Below are 18,145 nucleotides of genomic sequence, written 5' to 3' on the forward strand. Positions count from 1 at the left end.
ACCACCTCCCCTGGTCTATGCACATTGGAGGGGGGGCCCCCTCAAGGAGCCACTGATGACCCTCGGGACCACAATCCTCCAGTACCAGCTCCTGATATGTCTTGGAATGGCCACTCTGTGACATAGCTTTTTGCTGTATCTTGGCTGCAGCTCTGACAGATGCAGCCAAGTTACAGCAAACGTAACTCTGCTTTCTGACAGTGGGACCTGTCAAACAGGTCCCGCTGTCAGAAAGTGGAGTTTTCCTCTGTCTCCCCTGCACACAGATATGGATATTAAAAGCAGCTCCTTGCGTGCTGGAGCAATGCCAGCTCATACAGGAGGTGAGAGCCTGCTGCGCCCATGGGAAGGGCTTGAGGCTCCGCCACGGTCCCGGATAGCCCGTAGTGGCTAATGGTTAAGGTCACACACCTTCACACTGAGTGTTGAGGGTTAGACTCCAGGTGTATCCATAGTCATTTCCCTCCTTTAATTTCTTTTCAATTGCAAATGTCTAAGGTTCCATACGGAAAGGTGATCTTATTCTTTTTTATTGACAAATAGATTTGTTTTTCAATTTGTGCAGAAATATCTTATTCTAAGTATACCCTCCATCAAAGCTGAAAAATCTCTCTCTTTCTCTCTCTCTCTCTCTCTCTTTTTAATTTCTTTCTCCCACTCACACACCTACTCAGACCCTTACCTAACCACTCACAGACCCACTCAAACTCTCACACACCCACTCACAAACCCACTGAAACATTCATACACCCACTCACAGACCCAGACATTGACACACCCAATAAGACACTGATGCACCCACTATCACACCCAGACTGACACTATCACAGCCAGTCCCACCCCAGATACACCCTCTCACACCTATTCCCACACCGATAGAGACAGGCCACGGTCAAGTCTTGTCATGCATGACCAAAGGGCTGTGCGCAGCATAGGGCTGGATGGTTATGAGGGTTGGTGGCAGGGTCTGGCTGCACTCCAGGCCTTCCAACCACGCCTACTGCATATGACCCAAGGCTGTGAATGGCACAAGGTTGAGTGCTTCTGGGGGTTGGTCTCAGCAGCCAAACAACGCAACACATATTTAAAGGCTTTACGCGGCAGTGGTTGGATTAACGTATAATAATTAAAATCACTATATGTTAAAAAAACATATAAGAATTCACTGACAAAAAAAGGTTACAGGGACATTATACTTAGGATCACATTTTAAAAGTAGAAAATCATAGAAATTCACCTGTTATAGTTAGAGTTATCTCAAGTAGCTACCTAAGGTAATTATAACTTGTGTCCTCACCATGCACTGCTAATTACCACACAAATGATGACACTCATGACAGCTTTGATAACATCATTGATAATATCAATTTAATATTTGCAGTACAATTTTTGACAAAAAAACTGTGCATGGTGGGGACAAGTTATAATTAACTTAGGGCACGAGTGCGTTTAAAATGTGAGCCTAACTATAACATCCTTGTAACCTATGTTTTTTTAAGTGTTTTTCTATGTTTTCTTTAATTCTATTTCCTAACTTTTTAAGTGAATATATATATTTATATATATATATATATATATATTTATATATATATATATATATATATATATATATACACACACACATACATATATACACACATACATATATGTGATTGCTCTCCCCCCTCTCGCTCTTTTTTGATTGATATATATATATATATATATCACAATTGATGTATAATATATATATATATATATATATATATATATATATATATATATATATCAAAAGAGACCAGAGAGGGGGAGAGCAATCACCTCAACATTTCATATATATTTTTGAAATGTGCAGTTTCCCTCAGGACCGATTGCATCCCCCAGGGGAACTACACATTTCTAAAAATAAATTGAGGGCCCACTCGGGGTCAGCCCATGAAAAAGATTCCTGACAAGTTCATTGTTTTTATTTTTTGCTTTTTTCCACCTTCATCTTTTTTTTTTCAATCATCCCTCGGAGGGGCTGAGGCAGTACCCCAAGAGCCGACCCCTCCAAATGATTTCTCCAGTTTCCAGTTGGTTTCCTGGTAGTGGACTGAGCTGCCCCCCGGACCTTCTGCCATTAAACAAGTTCATAGTGGCCTTATTGTAAAGGAGAGACTCTCCCTTTTCAAATGAGGTCTCTTTCAGATGTGGGTAGGCCTTTTTGGGCCTTTTTTCCAAGCAGATTGCAGGGAATGCTTACTTGCTCCTTCCTCCAGCTCTAGTGGGGAAAACTGTGATGTCAAAGTGCTTTGCAGTGCAGTGATGTCACAGATGGACAGGAAAGGAGGCAGGCTAGGAGACAGAAAAGATTCTGTGTCACCCCCTAGCCTTTTAAAAAAAAGGTATCCTCCGAAGGATCCTTTTTAGCCCTCCTTGCTGTCCACTGTTGTAAATGGCCTACGTGCTCACATAAGGAGTTAAAGTAAAGAGGTATGCATTCAAAGAAAAAAGGAAATATTTTGTTTTAATTTTTAAAGAGTAGTCAGACAACTATGGGACCACTGCCTGCTTTTAAAAATATTTTTAAAGCCCTTCTCAAAGTGGAATGGGTCCCTTTGGGAACATACCCATTTGCAAATGGGTTACCATCAACTTTGAGTTGGTCGTAAAATGTAAATATTTTGCAACCGCATTACAGTAGCAAAACATTTGTATATACCAATGAAAATCCATATTAAGAAGGGGTGCCATAAACATACCCCTTCCAAATACTGATTTGTAATCTCAAATTGCGACTTGGTAAGAGGTTATCAAATTGCAATTTGGGCTTAGTGCATACAAAACTGCCTTTTTCAATCACAACAGGCCTGATTCAGGGAATCAGGCCGTCTGCAAATGAGAAAAAGAAAAGCTTTTGTCTAACTGTCCCTAAATTTCAGCAATATTCACTGAGGCCCCTTTCAATCTCTCCAAGTTCTGTCATAGTAGCTGTTTAATTTCAGACATTTTGGGTCTTGATTTTAATAGAGTTATGACAAGTCACCCCACTCCACAGAAACTAGCTCCACTTGTGAGTAGGCCAGCAGGAACAGCAGAACTAAACCCTGGAGGGGAATGGAGTGGGAGAGAGAAAAGACAACCAGAATGAATCAGTCTTATAAACCACATGTCTAGTACTTCAGCGGATCCTCAATAACATTTTCAATGTTGAATGCCAAATGTATGCTAGAGATAAAAAACAAAGGTTTATTATGTTGCATGAGGTAAGTATTGGTGAATATGCTTAGTAGCTTCGTGATGGTGGGCCACTGAGTACATAACCCACAAATTAAGCAAAACAATAACACCAAGAGTGCAATCCTGGTATTCCAATGAATCTGCAATTCTGTGAAGCAAGAAAGGGAAGAAGCACATCAACCGATAAAAAATCCAGAGGTAAGACAGAGTTCAAGCAATTATTCAGCAGACACAACCAAATGTAATCCAAGAGGCAAGTCAGAGTTCAGACAAACAGTCAGCAAGCAGTACCAAATTCTGCTCTGGAAAGCAGGTCAGAGATTAGACTACATGGTTAGAAAAAAGAAGGAACCATGGAGGCACAAAACAGCACACCCTTAATTGTTCTTATTGGTGACCCTCACCTTTTCTGGTGATGACATGCTTGATCATTGGGTCAAACCAGTGATGAAGCATATCACTACTAGAGTGGGTGAGAGTTATTAATAAAAACATCCAGATAGTATTGCCTTGTGCCTCGGTGGGTAGGTACACTTGACATTCCCATGTATTATAGTTTGGCAGGGGTTTACAAGGGTGGTAGGATAGCTTGTATGTCATAGATTAAATCAGTGAGGTTTTATCCTACAGCTGTCAATACAACACAGAAAAGTATCAAGGCACTTTCCCAAGGGAAATGGATTGCTTATAAATCCCTTATATGAATCATAATCTAACAGTCCATTTCCTTGGTCTGTGACTAAGAATGAGTTCCTGCAAGCTATCCTCTAGCAGGGGGTTATTTGGAAAGTGGGAAGGTGTTCAAAGTAGACAGGCTAGCTGGATCATGGAGTAAAAACACATATTAAATATCATCCTATGCTTTTACAACTCACTGCCCAGACAATGTGTAGCATGAACATGTACCTTTTCATCAGTTCACATTGTGCAGTACTCTGAAATCTAGATACATAAAGCACAATCATTAGGCGTGGTCAAGCAATGAAGAAAAAATAATTGAATATTATCCTCTGCTTGCCATAACTTACTGACACCAAGATGATTTGGTTGATCAAATTATTCTCTCTGTGCCTCATAATGGTGACATTAAACTAATTTAACAAGGATGGGAGCCCATGCAAAGATTTTTCAAAGAAAAAAGGTACCTAGGAGGCACCCCACAAATGTTTTAGTACCCAAAGTTACTGCTCTTTTTTACTTTCAAGATAATACTAGCTGTTTTACCACCTCAATTATTACCCATAAATTGCAAAACACAAGACTCTCTTAATGTCACTTTTGGTGTAAATAAACAAAGCCCTTACTAATGAGGTTCACCTAAAAGGAATTATATTTTTCATGAAGAGTTACCTCCAGATCCTTGACATTAACCCAAGCTTCTACCAGTGGTTAGATATCAGGTGTGACCCATATTTATAGTGCAATCACATCAAGTTCTCCTTTGATCTCTCAAGAATTCAAGTAGTGTGATGAAATCCAAGATGGACACAATTTAACCCAGCCATATCTACCTGCATACCCTTTATGAACTATCAACCCTGGATGAGGACAAAAGAGCAATTACTCAATGTAGGAGTAGAAAGGTTACAGTGTCCTGCCTCAGTATTTAATTACTGTTGCCACCCAATGGACTAGTGTATAAATGAGTGAGTGGTTGTGGATGTTGGGACATCTTGACACCATGGAAGATAGGATGCATACCTGAACTCTTAGGAGCCTGTAATGCGACTGTATTTTGTTCCACTGTTTGCAATACTAAAGACAGACCCACACATCTAGGAGCACACTTACAATAAAAACTTGAACAGTCCCATAAAACAGGTGGATATCTAGAACTTATACTATTTTTATATGTGAGCTATTTTTTCGATGACAATCAGAAAATTGTTCATAGTCGGTTTTGGATTAATGTAAATAGACAAAAGTGGTAACCTGCACTTCAGCAATATGCATAAAGAGTCCTGTAACAGATGGGACTGAGATGATAATGATGACTTAATGGAAAAAAGTGGGTGAAAGCTAAAAGAACAGAAGAAAGGAGAATGAACCAAACAGGAGTGCAGTGATTTATTATAAGCAAGTTCAGCCATAGGCAGTCACAACACCCATTGACATTGTTGGTTCATTCTGTAAATTCTAGGAAACTGCCTAAGTGATTGTGTGATACCTTAAGTCTGAAACTAGTGTGTTGCAGAAGATTTATGGGCCAATTTACATTTTGGCAGACAGAGATATTGCAGCCAGGGTGATGGAGAAAATTACTCCATCACTTTGACCACACCTCTGCCCCTGCCAAATCATGAAATCATCACCAAGATGGAACCATTTCTTAAAGCAGTGCCAGGAATCGCCATCACAGCAGTTCCATTCAATGTTTGTTTTTCAGTTTGGTTCAAGGCTCCGTCAACATGATGGAGCCCTGCACCAAACAGTTTTCTTTTTTGTTTTCAAAATTAAAATCCAGGAGCTGTTTAAAAAAAAAAAAAAAATGAAAATGCCCCCTCAGCTATGGAAGTAATCTATTATGGCAGGGAGTTGGGGGTATTGTTTGTTTTTTGACTGCCGCTTTCTGCCAAATGTTGCCGGGCAGTGGCAGGCATTAAAAAACATATATGCCCATATAGCCAATTATCCGATGGCCAATAATACATTGGGCCATCAGAGCAGTTTGGCCATAGTGGGGATGGAGTATTCTTCACACTGGACAAACTATGGCTGCCCACTATTAAATTCAGTGGGTAGAACATAATGTTGGAAGTAAACATACTTCATCGCAATGGAGTATGCTTACAGCCAACATTTCAATTGGGCCCTTACGTCTTTTTTAAGAAGGATGACAGCAGAAGAACATGACTCAAAATTGTGTATATTCTTTTTGAGAGTGTTTGAAAATGATTGTAAATTACTTTAAATGTAGTTTTTTATATGTCCCTATTAGTTCAACTCATTCTCTTTGCAGACTTTTGTATTGAGTATGCATGTTCTTTGTTTATACCGGCAAATATTTAGGTGGATATAAACCATGTATTTTTCTTATGCATGTGTTCAGTCAAACATACACAAAGTATGCATTCAATTCAGCACCATCTGATTTAGTTCGCACTCAGAAATGTTTTTTTTTTCCTTTGCCAATCTGAAAATTGTGGTAAATTAATTTTTCCAATGGATGAAACCGTTAGGTCTCTAAAAGATGCAAAGCCAATGCTTGTCGTTTTATGAACTGACTTGTTCAAAAGCATAATTTCTCTCGGAATCATGTATGCTCTAAACAAGGACATTTAATTTGCCTAAAAGTGGTCCCCCAAATACTTGTTTTCATTTATATTTTCTTTCCAGTCTTAATAACTTTGCACTGCATATGAATCAGTACACTGTGCAGAAAATAAGTCCTTTGAAGTCTTTCTTAATCTTGAAACAAACAAAAAGCAAATCAGTCAGACCTATCATAAGTACTGAAATAAGTTAACCTTTTCTGGGAACCTCTCTCACTATTTATGGTGCTGGCCAAATGCTTCCACATGTATAATTATATGTTTCTTGAGGGCTGCTTGACTTCTGAATGTAATGGTATCTATAATGAAAAACAAAACACTTTTGATGATCATCTAATTTTAAATAAAATTTGAATCATTTTGTCAGACCCACAATCTTATAAGGAACTTTTTCCTAAACAATATCACCCAGCACAGGCTATGTTGGATGTTCACACTATGATCATGTCAATGTTCTCTGTGAGAAGGAGAGTGCAGTTGCTTATCATGAACCACAAGAAACATCACCATCACCCCGTTCTATACAATGCAACCAACACTTTCAAACATAGAGATACCCTATGTGTACCTATTACACAAGTATATTAAATACCATCAAATACTGTTACAGTTTATGCAAATTATTTTACACCATACATAAAGTACACGTATAATATAACAATGTCAGGCATAACACCCGCCAACTTAAAATATAACAAGGGAGCTGATAACCCCATTGCAGCAATCAAAATTAAGAGCAGGTTTATGTGACCGTTCACTACTTGGTCCAGAAGGTCCTGTCTCTGCTTACAATTAGAGCACTAGGCCCCACAGAACAGACACTATGGTGGTCATTACAACACTGGTGGTTGTTGTTAAAGCGGCAGTAAAACCGCCAACAGGCTGGCGGTAAAAAAAATGGAATCACGACCATGGCGGAAACCGCTGACATAGACAGCCACTTTAACACTCCGACTGCCAAGGCGGTACAAACAAACACCGCGGTGGTAACCGACAACAGACAGGCAGAAGACAATGTACCGCCCACATTATTACAAGGCACCAATCCGCCACCTTTTCCGTGACGGATTCACCGCGAACAAAAACACGGTAGAAAAAGGACTTTGAAGGGAAAATGCTAACCTCTGCACACCCCACGAGGAATCAGAACCCCATGGAACCCGAGCTCCAGATTCTTCCAGCCTTTATCTTCCTGCTCCTCTACCAGGAACAACAAAGACGGCGGCGAAGACCACGGTGAGTACTGCACCTACGACACAGGGGAGGGGGAGGGAAAAGACAGTGACACACACACACAACACCAACACCCCCACCCTCACCCACTACAACACACACAGAGGTACATGTTGATACATTACATTAACCACCCCCAACCCCCCCTGGAAGAATGCAAGGACAAAAGGAAATGAGTTGAACGATTGTAATATTTTCAAATACATTAATCAAAAGTATATACATATATAAAGATATTCACACTATAAACAAATATATACACCAAGAATACAAGTCCAAGGTATTCCATCATCATAGTCAGTGGACCACTAGGCCCAAAATGCATGGGCAAGGCCTACACTCAATACCCGAACAAGACGGAGAGAACACTGCTAGGGCATCAGATAGAAATAAAACAGGCACATCAGGGGGAATGGAAGGGGGGGGCACCTCAGCAGGAAGAGTGTACGACGCCAGGTCCACGAGAGGGCTCCATGCCCATGGATGTATCCTGGGGAGTGCAAAGCCATAGTCTCGCAAGTCTCTCCAGTGGGTGGTTTGCCCACTGCTGCATCCTGGGAAGTGCAAAGCCACAGTCTCTCAAGTCTCTTCAGTGGGTGGTTTGCCCACTGCTTTAATCTGGGGAGTGCAAAGCCACAGTCTCTCAAGTCTCTCCAGTGGGTGGTTTGCCCACGGCATTATCCTGGGGAGTGCAAAGCCACAGTCTCTCAGGTTTCTCCAGTGGGTGGGTTGCCCACTGCATTATCCTGGGGAGTGCAAAGCCACAGTCTCTCAAGTCTCTCCAGTGGGTGGTTTGCCCACTGCTTTATCCTGGGGAGTGCAAAGCCACAGTCTCTCAAGTCTCTCCAGTGGGTGGTTTGCCCACTGCATTATCCTGGGGAGTGCAAAGCCACAGTCTCTCAAGTCTCTCCAGTGGGTGGTTTGCCCACTGCTTTATCTTGGGGAGTGCAAAACCACAGTCTCTCAAGTCTCTCCAGTGGGTGGTTTGCCCACTCCATTATCCTGGGAGTGCAAAGCCACAGTCTCTCAAGTGGATAACAGTCTCCACTGGTTCTGGAGGGGGCTTTGTGCCCAGAGTGCTTCATCCTGCCACGGACTGAGGTAGTGGATGCCTTTCTCCACTGGTTCTGGAGGGGGCTTTGTGCCCAGAGTGCTTCATCCTTCAAGGACTGAGGTAGTGGATGCCTTTCTCCATTGGTTCTGGAGGGGGCTTTGTGCCCAGAGTGCTTGGATATGAATCTCCACTGGTTCTGGAGGGGGCTTTGTGTCCAGAGTGCTTCATCCTGCAAAGGACTGAGGTAGTGGATGCCTTTCTCCACTGGTTCTGGAGGGGGCTTTGTGCCCAGATTGCTTAATCCTGCCAAGGACTGAGGTAGTGGATGTGATTCTCCACTGGTTCTGGAGGGGGCTTTGTGCCCAGAGTGCTTCATCCTGCTCGTGTCGGCCTCAGTAGCGTCAGAATCTTTGGCGCTCGCTGGCCTGCGGTGCTTGTTGCAGCGGTGTCCTTGGCAGCAGTGCTTGCACCGCTGCATGTTGCAGTGGTGTCCTTGGCAGCGGTGCTTGTGAAGGCGGTGTCCTTGGCAGCGGTGTCCTGTTCAGCGGTGCTGGTGGCGGCGGTGTCCTGTTCAGCGGTGCTTGTGGCGGCGGTGTCCTGTTCAGCAGTGCTGGCGGCGGCGGTGTCCTGATCAGCGGTGCTGGTGGCGGAGGTGTCCTGTTCAGTGGTGCTGGTGGTGGCGGTGTCCTTGGCAGCGGTGCTTGTGGCGGCGGTGTCCTTGGCAGTGGTGCTTCTTGCGGTCTTGTCCGCTGTGCAGGTTTTCCCAGACTTGCCTGTTTTACTGTGGCCCTTCCCCAACTTGGATGGTGGTGCAGCTGGCTCCACACTCCCAACTGTACCCCTGGGAGCGGCTTTGGGGGAAGATTTTTTTCCTCTCTCCCACCGGGCACTGGCCAACTTTTTGTGCTTTTGAGGTGGGGGACTGTCCGTGCACTGGCTTCTTGGCACACTGGCTGCCCTGCTGCCTGGCGCACCCCAGAAGCCGGTTACTAGTGGCACCACTGTTCCCGCTGTTGTTGATGAGGCGTTGGGTTGGGACCTGGAGAAGCAGGCCCTAGGAGACTGAACAGGTGGGGGAGGTGAGTGGAAGAGGTCAAGGTTGGACAGGAAACGTTTTTTGGACACACTGGGATGGGTAGATGGAGGGGGTTTTAGAGTGGAGGAAGAGGTAGTGGTTGTAGGAGGTGTACGTTTGGCGACTTTGGGTGAAGGTGTATGGGCTGGAGGCTGTCGTGAGATGGATGGCTGTTGAGTGGGTGTGTGGCTGCATTTGTGTACCTTGGGAGGTGGGCTCACAGACACACTGGGAGAGGACACAGGGGATGTGTGAATGGTAGTGTGTGTGGTGAGTGCAAGTGAGCGGGGTGTGGTGGTGGGTGTGCTGGTGATGGAGGTAGTAGCTGACGATGTAGTGTATGCAGGTGTGAGTGGAGACAAGACTGGGAGGGAGAAGGGAGATGAGGAGGAGGGGGACACAGTAAAGGCAGTGGCTGTTGGTATGTCTGCATGTGTATGATGCTTGGGTGAGTGCCTGTGGGATGTGTGGTGCTTATGTTTGCCTGAGCTTCTCTTGTGATTTGAGGTGTGTGCATCCTGGTCTGATGGTGTGCTTGGGATAGGCTGAGGTACAGGGATTTGGGTCTGGGTGGAGGAAGTTGGAGGGGGGAGGCTAAAGACAGGGACAATGGCTGCCATCAGTGCTGAGGCCAGAGTCTGAAAAGCTCGCTGAAGGGCTGCCTGACCAGAATGAATGCCCTCCAGGTATGCATTGGTCTGTTGCAACTGCCTCTCTACACTCTGGGTGGCATTCAAAATGGTAGACTGCCCAACAATGTGGGACTTGAGGAGGTCAATGGCCTCCTCACTGAGGGCAGCAGGGGTGACAGGGGTAGGGGCTGAGGTGCCTAGGGCTAAGGAGATGCCCACCCTCCTGGGTGAGCGGTCACGGGTCAAACGCTGAGGGGCTGCTGGGAGGGCAGTGCTGGTAGGGCGGGTGGTGGCTGTACCTTTAGATGCGGGGGCACAGAGGGGCCCGCCACCGCAAGGGAGCTCCCATCAGAGGAGGAGTCCATTTTGCTGGTGTCTGCTCCTGTCCCCGCCGTGGAGCTCCCCTCGCCCTCCGTCCCACTGGTGGCTTCTGACTCCGATGTGTCGCCCTCCAGGGCCATGAGGGATGCAGCTCCCTCCTGCTCCGGTGCCACTGCTCCTCTGCCTGATGTTGCTAATGCACGCAAGGACAGGGAGACCAAAAAAGGGTGGGGGAGACAGAAGAAAGACATGTTGAGTGCATGCAATACTGCTACAGTTAGCGGACACTACAGACACAGAAGCCCCCTGCACTACGCCGTGCACTTGGAGTTCCCTAATCAATCACAAGGACATGGGTTACAAGGCTATGCCCGATTGCTGCACTCATGGAAGTCACAGGAGTCTGATTAGGTGTAGTTGGCTCTGTACACAGGTGGGGTGGGGTGCCACAGGGCCTGCCATAAGAAGGGACATTGCCTACTAAACTCGCCCCGGCCTAGGGGAACCCACAGCCCACCTCCCCCACCCAGACACCTACAATGCACGCTGAATCACCTGAATGAGAGTGTACTCACCCCCTTGTGGCTGCTGTGATGCCCTCCAGTGCCCATCCAACTCCGGGTACACCGCCGCCAAGATCCAGAACATCGGGGGGGTCATGGTGCGACAGGCACCCCTCCCACGTTGGGAGGCCATCCCCAGCTGGGCCTCCACCGTCTTCTTGCTCCAGCAGCGAATGTCATCCCATCTTTTACGGCAGTGGGTGCTCCGTCTGTGGTAGACCCCCAGGGTCCGGACTTCCTTGGTGATGGCACACCAAATATCCTTCTTCTGGTGGGCGCTGACCTACAGGAATAGTACAGGGGAAAAGAAGATATAAACGTCCACCCTGTCACAGTCATTGGCCCGCATTCCCTACCCTTGCCATGATGCACATGCCTCATTCTCCCCCCCTATCTGTCATCCACACCACTCCAAGCAGCCATTGCCCATACAGCATGTTCACAGTGTACTCACCTGTTTGTCTGGAGGACCGTTGAGCAGCGTGTACTGGGGGAAGACCCCATCCACTAGTTTCTCCAACTCCTCCGTGCTAAAGGCAGGGGTCCTTTACCCAGACACATGAGCCATTGTCTCTTCCAGACTGAGGTCACAGCAGCACTTGCAGTGTAGGTCCTCGCCTGTCGAAGATCAGGTATCAAGTGAGTGAACAGAGAGAAAATGGCGGTGATGTCCGCGGCGGTGCGTACTGCCACCTCCGGCGTACATCGTCATTGGCTCCTGGGACCCATAGGGCCCAATGTTAACCAATGCAGGATTGTGCTGCGGTCTTCGACCGCCTACCGCAATGGTGTACAACGCTAGTGCAGTTACCTCATATCCCCTTCTCCCACATTACAGGTCAGGCAGAAGCCATTTCAGGGGGCCACATGGCAATAATTTTGACTGAATCATATATGTCTAGGCCTTGCTTAAATACTAAAATAGCCATATGTCGATTTGAAAACATTTTACGATTAAGTTGTGTTTACGTACCTCATGGTTGGTTGACTCTCTGCTCGCTGTTCTCCTCTATAGAGCACATCCGCTGGGGCAGGTGAGGAGAATGCGCCATCCTCCGGTGTACAGACCGCTGGTGTACCTGTCGACAATGGAGGAGCGACATGTAATCATCACCTACAGACTTGATCATACCACAATCCTGAAACTGTGTGCCCAGTTGGAGCCTGATGTCAGCTATCCGCCATCCCTCAAATGCAGGTGCTGTCAGTACTCCATTTCCTAGCTAGTGGGCTTTTTCAAACAACAGTGGCCATAGCATCAGGGATGTCCCAGCCTATGTTTTCCAACGTGTTGTCCAGAGTGTTTTCTGCCCTGCTGAAACACATTCGGAGCTACATCGTTTTCCCTCAGGTGGAAGATTTGCCTACAGTGAAAGGTGATGTCTATGCCCTTGGACATATCCCCAACATCATAGGTGCCATTGATGGGTCACATGTGGCCTTGGTCCCCCCCCACAGGAAGGAACAGGTATACAGAAACTGGAAGAGTTACCATTTGATGACTGTGCAGATGGTGTGTTTGGCAGACCAGTACGTCTCCCATGTGAATGCCAAATTTCCTGTCTCAGTACATGACGCTTACATTCTGAGGAATAGCAGCATCCCTTATGTGATTGGGCAACTCCAGAGGCACCGTGTGTGGCTATTAGGTGAGGACATGGACCCAATACAGTGTAACTAGGTGTCTGGTCTGGGGATGCCACTAAAAGTTAGTGTGTGTCTAACAGTTGTCCTCGCCATTTGCAGGTGACTCTGGTTACCCCAACCTGTCATGGCTACCGACCCCGGTGAGGAATCCCAGGACAAGGGCAGAGGAACGCTACAATGAGGCCCATGGGCGAACTAGGAGGGTTATAGAGAGGACCTTCGGCCTCCTGAAGGCCAGGTTCGGGTGCCTCCATATGACAGATGGTTCCCTATTCTACTCACCAAAGAAGGTGTGCCAGATCATCATGGCCTGCTGTATGTTTCACAACTTGGCTTTGCGACGACAGGTGCCTTTTCTGCAGGAGGATGGTCCAGAAGGAGGTCTTATGGCAGCTTTGGAGCCTGTGGACAGTGAAGACAAGGAAGCAGAAGAAGAGGACATAGACAACAGGAACACGGTGATCCAGCAATACTTCCAGTGAGACACAGGTAAGAAGACAACACTGCCTGCTACATCTGATCTAATTGTTCTAACTCTCATCTGTCTGTCACTTTCACCCAGTGTATGGACCCTGAGTTGTCACTTTCCCTTTCAATTTCCCAGATGTGGGTCCCACTGTGTGACCTCTGCTATGTTACCTCATGGACTAGAGCTGGGTGACATAGGTATGTTGACAATAGAATGGACATTGCTATTTTCCTCAGTTATTGCAAATACACATTTGTGAAAGCACAGACTGACTCCAGATTGTTTTGTGATTCAAGGGTATTTATTTAAGTGCTAAATATTGGAGGGGGTTGTAAAATGGTCAGGGGTGATGGTGGAGGAATGTCCATGGCAGAGTCCAGTCTATTAGTCTGACAGGTGCAGTGTCCAAGGGGCATAGGAAGTGGAGGTGGGGCAGTTTAAGTATGGACAGGGTGACCAAAGTGGGACAGAAGGATGACAATCAGGGTGGTCTCATTTCTTGGTGGGGGTCTTGGCATTGTTCTCTGTCTTTGTCCTGGATCTCAGGGACCGTTTGCGGGGTGGTTCTCCATCTGCGGGGGTGGGGTGCTGGTGTCATGGTCCTGTGGCGGTGCCTCCTGTCCACTAGCGCCGGCGGAGGTGGTGGGCAGTTCATCGTCCAGGCTAGTGTCAGGGGCCCCTTGTTGTGCCACAGTGTCCCTCCTGGTGTTGAGGAGTTCCTTCAGCACCCCTACAATGGAGCCCAGGGTGGAATCGATGGATTTGAGTTCCTCCCTGAACCCCAAATACTGTTTCTCCTGCAGCCGCTGGGTCTCCTGAAATGTGGGCAGTACCGTGCCATCGTCTCCTGGGAATGGTGGTAGGCTCCCTTGATGTTGGAGAGGGCCTTGTGGAGAGTGGGTTACCTGGGCCTGTCCTCCCCCTCTCGCACAGCAGCCCTCACAGTTCCCCTGTTTCCCTGGGCCTCTGTCCCCTGAACCGTGTGCCCACTGCCACTGCCGAGGTCCCTGGTGTTGTTGGGGTGGTGGGTTAGCCTGGGTTACCTGTAGTGGTGGACACACTGCTACTTGACGTGTCCTGGGGACAGAGGTATGGGCCCGCTGGGTGGGTGCTGTGCTGGTGTTTCCAGAGGGGGGAAGCTCTGTAGTGGCCTCTGCCAGTGTGAGGGGAACCGACTGTCCCGAGGTCCCAGATGGGCCGGGCTGGTCATCTAGATCCAGTTGAACAGAGCTGCTGTCATCACTGTGGGCCTCTTCTTTGGGTAGAGTGGACATGTCTGGACTGTCCTGTCCGGTGATATTGGGTAGGGGTCCTGCAGGGGTGTAAAAGCATGATTATTGCATCTGTGTGTGCCATGATGTGCAATGGGTGGGTGACCCTGTAGCCCAGTGCTTGCATTCTTGAGTGGGACCTTGTGTGATAATGGTTTAGGGGGGTGTATGGGTATGTGCAGTGGACATGCTTTGGTGATGGGTGTCCATGCTTTGGTGTTACATGCAGGACTTGGGTTTGGGATGTGTGGTTTGTGATATATGTGAGGAGATGGAGTGATGGGGGTGAGGGCAAAGGTGGGGGTATGTGATAGCATGCAGGTAGGGTGGGGGATGTAATAGTTAATAGTTGACTTACCAGAGTCCATTCTTCCAGATACTCCTGCGAGGCCCTCAGGATGCAGTATAGCCAAGGCCTGCTCCTCCCATGTAGTGAGTTCTGGGGGAGTAGGTGGGGGTCCGCCGCCAGTCCTCTAAACTGCAATCTGGTGTCTTGAGACCACGGAACGCACCTTCCCCCGTAGGATGTTCCACATCTTCCTGATGTCATCCCTAGTTCTTGGGTGCTGTCCCACTGCGTTGACCCTGTCCACGATTCTACGCTACAGCTCCTAGCTATGGTGGTGTGCTGCACCTGTGATCCGAATAGCTGTGGCTCTACCCAGATGATTTCCTCCACCATGACCTTGAGCTCCTCCTCAGAAAACCTGGGGTGTCTTTGCGGTGCCATGGGGTGGTGTGGGTGATGTGTGGGGTGGGGTGATATTTAGAGGTGTGTTGTGTGAGGTGCGTAGATGTTGTGTGAGTGATGGTGTTGAGTGCCTGTGGATGCTATTGTTCTTTCTGGGGGTGTCTCGCTCTGGTCTTCAGTCGCAATTGTTGTCGTAAGGGTTTGTGGGTGATGTGGGTGAGTGTTTTATATTGTATTGGATGTGTGGGAGTGGTGTGTGTATGTGTATCAGGTGTGTGTATTTGGAATTGTCCAATGTAGATGTGTTTTGTAAAAGTGTCCGTATTTTGCGTACCGCCAATGGAATACTGCGGTTGAAAGATCGACGCGTGGATTCTTGGGTCGTGATAGTGTGGGCGTATTCCTGTTGGCGTGACGGTGTCGGTTTTGTTATCACCAGTTTATCACTGACCTTTGGTGTAATGGACTTGTGTGGGTGTCTGGATTTTGGCGGATTCCGAGCTGTGTATCATAATGGATGTGGCAGTATTCCGCGGCCGTGGCGGTGTGTTGGCGGTCTTCTGCATGGCGGTAAGTGGCTTTTACCGCCAATGTTGTAATGAGGGCCTCTGTCCAGCAGAATTGATGTATCTGAGTTCACCTTGACCCTCCAGCATCCTTGCCTTCTAGTGGTACTGTTCGAGGCACAAAATAGACTACAGCAGTGGTTTCAATAGTTGAAATTATTAAAAATAACACAGGGTGTAAAGCTGGAAACACAGTAGACTCCCCAGTCTCCAGATTGGATCTCCAGAGGTGCAGCTATACTGTTCTTGTAGCAGTTCTTTCGGAGTAGAGAAAAGACTTGCTGATTTGCTCTAGAGGAAACTTGGTGTCAATGTGGGTCTGCTGAACAGAATGCTTATTGATATGATCAATCAACACTTTCTTGACTTTCTTTACCCCAGGCATCAGAGGCAACATTTTTATTCCAGTGCCTTTCACACCAATGAATGAAACAGGTTGGACAGTCTGAAGACTTGTTTGTTAGGGGTGCCTTTTGCTGAACTAGGTCTCCCACTTTGGGGACCCAGTCATCAGCAGATTTTGGAATTTTATATCGATTTGTGAAAATGTCAGACTTTTCAGAATATAGAACCAGGCCTTTTGACTCTAACACATTGCAGGGACATCAAAGTTAAGCATGTACATTGGTACTCTAAAGAGTAATTCATATTGAGTGTGATAACAAACTACTATGCTAAGTAGGTTATTTAGTTAACTCTAAATCTCATGCATGTTATGTATTCAGGTCAATCTTGTATCTAATGCCCTTGTAGTCAAAGTGTGTTTCAGAATACCGCTGGTGTGCACTTTGACCCTGTTAAATTCCAGGCAGAAGAGAGGCAAGTATAGCTGTTGTACTGCCAGTGCAGGCATACCAACATGTCATCTATGTATGCCTTAGCAGTGAATGCAGGACCATTGTCTGAAGGAAACCTATGAACTTCTCCCATTGGGAAAAGTCCAGCCCGAGCTGCCAGGCCAGGTCCTCTCTGGATCAGAAACAAGCATCCTTGGACCGGTTTCGTAGTATCACCCCTCTTCACCCAGGCTAGCTTGATTCTGGTGGCATAGTGAGCAAGGGACCCACATCTGGCATACCCTTCCCACTTGGAGCAACAAATGCAAAAAGAACAGTTGATGGACAGAATGTAGACCAAATCAAACTCTCTCCCCCAGTCAGAGATCTGGGTTTAATCCATCAGTTTTTTTGCTCACCATGCCATTCCAGTTTGCACTCAGACATATGCAAATCAGTCTTGACCCTGTTCCCCTTGGAAACAGTCCAGTCTGAACTGCCAGGCCAGGTCCTCTCTGGACCAGAAACAAGCATCCTGGGATCGGCTTCGGAGTATCACCCCTCTTCAGCCAGGCTAGCTTGATTCTGGTGGCATAGTGAGCAAGGGACCCATGTCTGGGCATTAAATAGGCCAAAGGGCATAATTTCAGTATATCTGTACTACAGTGAGAGTTATCTCAATAGGAATAAACCATTCTTCACCAGCGGGATGAATCCCTGGGGACTCTGCAAATCAGATTCTTGGCCTCTTGTGTGAAGTGTGGTGGTCTGACTGCTAGGGTCCCTCAAATGAGGAGGGAGCAGATCCAGTTGAGTGTAAACCTTTTGATGTCAGTCTTGTAGAATCTTCTGATAAATGTGTTGTGGGAGACTGTGTCAAACGTTGCTGAGAGGTCAAGCAGGTTGAGGGTGGTTGATTCTCCTCAGTCTACCATGGTCTTGATGTCATCAGTGGCTGTGATGAGTGACTCTTCTGTGCTGTGGTCATTTCTGCAACCTGATTGTGTGTTATTTAGTAAATTTTGAATTTCGAGGTGGCATATAAGTTGCTTGTTGATGCTCTTTTTGATCACTTTCTCTGTGCCAAGGTTATAGGTGTTGTGGGGTCATGGATTCAATGGGGCCATAAAGTGGAGAGACTGCATGATTGTGACTGTTTCTTTCCTATTGACAGTCTTTCATTCAGTCAGGTGATTGTCTTGATTGCTGATGGATGGGGTAGCCATGAATTCCCTGGGGTCTAGTTGGTGTTCAATGTTGCTGTAGATGTTCAGGATTGTGCTGCGGAAGACTTTACTTTTCACACAGTTCTTGGTAGCGGTTGATGTTGTTGTTGGAGACCATCAGTGCGGTGAAATCTTTGATGACTGAGTGTAT

This window comes from Pleurodeles waltl, chromosome 8 (genome assembly GCF_031143425.1).
Source record: "Pleurodeles waltl isolate 20211129_DDA chromosome 8, aPleWal1.hap1.20221129, whole genome shotgun sequence".
NCBI lineage: Eukaryota > Metazoa > Chordata > Amphibia > Caudata > Salamandridae > Pleurodeles > Pleurodeles waltl.